This window comes from Orycteropus afer, unplaced genomic scaffold, assembly GCF_000298275.1.
Source record: "Orycteropus afer afer isolate SDZICR_OR568_19922 unplaced genomic scaffold, OryAfe1.0 scaffold00453, whole genome shotgun sequence".
Classification (NCBI taxonomy): domain Eukaryota; kingdom Metazoa; phylum Chordata; class Mammalia; order Tubulidentata; family Orycteropodidae; genus Orycteropus; species Orycteropus afer.
In genome coordinates, this window is record NW_006922040.1 from 1,008,648 (window position 1) to 1,009,831 (window position 1,184).

Consider the following 1,184-nt stretch of genomic DNA (forward strand, 5'->3'; position numbering starts at 1 on the left):
TTCAATCCTTTCTCCATTAATCATGATGCTGCTTTTAGTCCAGTTGTGAGGATTTTCATTTTCTTTATGTTGAGGAGTAATCCATACTGCAGACTGTAGTCTTCAATCTTAATCAGTAAGTGTTTCAAGTCATCCTCACTTTCAGCAAGCAAAGTTGCCTCATCTGCATATCAGGAGTTGTTAATGAATTTTCCTCCAATCCTGATGCCATGGTTCTTCTTCATGTAGTCCAGCTTCTCAGATTATTTGTTCAGCATATAGATTGAATACTTATGGAGAAAGGACATACCCCTGATGCACTCATTTCCTGATTTTAAACCATGCAGTATCCCCTTGTCCTATCTGAACGACAGCCTCCTGGTCTATGTGCAAGGTCCTGAGGAGCACAATGCAGTGTTCTGGAATTCTCATTCTTCTCAATGTGTGGTGTAGTAAATTACTTAGTGTGCCTTTTCTACCCATAAGTCTTTGTAAACTCCACGGTGGGATTTTCTATGAGCAACTGAGGAGCTCCTGATTGCTGAAATTGTCCACCTGGAGTATTTCTGTTGGGAGTGGCACAAAACAATGTTCTGGGGGATGCCCACTCTCTCAAGTGCTTAGAGTTCTGATGCTATGATTGGCTAGTTTGACCACCCTGCTGGGCTCAAAAGGAGGCCTCCTAGAGGCAGAACTCTCTCTGACTGCTGGTTGAGGAAGATGTGCTGCTGAAAGAGACACACGTCCCTGAAAGAGACATGTGCTGCTGGGAAAGAGACACAAGAGACATATATTGCTGAGTGAGACACCGAGGGACCAGCATTGCTGGGAAAGAGACTGTGAGAGAGTGTTGGCTGAGGGAAGGTGGGCTGGGAGAGAGGCTGAGCATTTTTCCTGAACTCGAATTGTAGCCTATGGTGCTTCCCTAATAAACCCCATAATCTGTGAGCTCTGTATGGCCACTGCAGTGAATTATTGAACCCAGGATAGAGGTGGTGGGTGCTTTAGGAGGAATGGTTGGAAAAAGGGCTGGAGGGAGGCAGCATGTCTGGCCTCGTAGGAATAGGCCTGGGGCTATTGATGGTAATTCTGTCTTCCTCTTGTGGAATTAGAGGAGGTCAGAACATGTGGCCTTCTTGCCATTTTTGCACAATGTTACCCATAATTTGTTATAATCCACATAATTAAATGCTTTTACTTAGTCA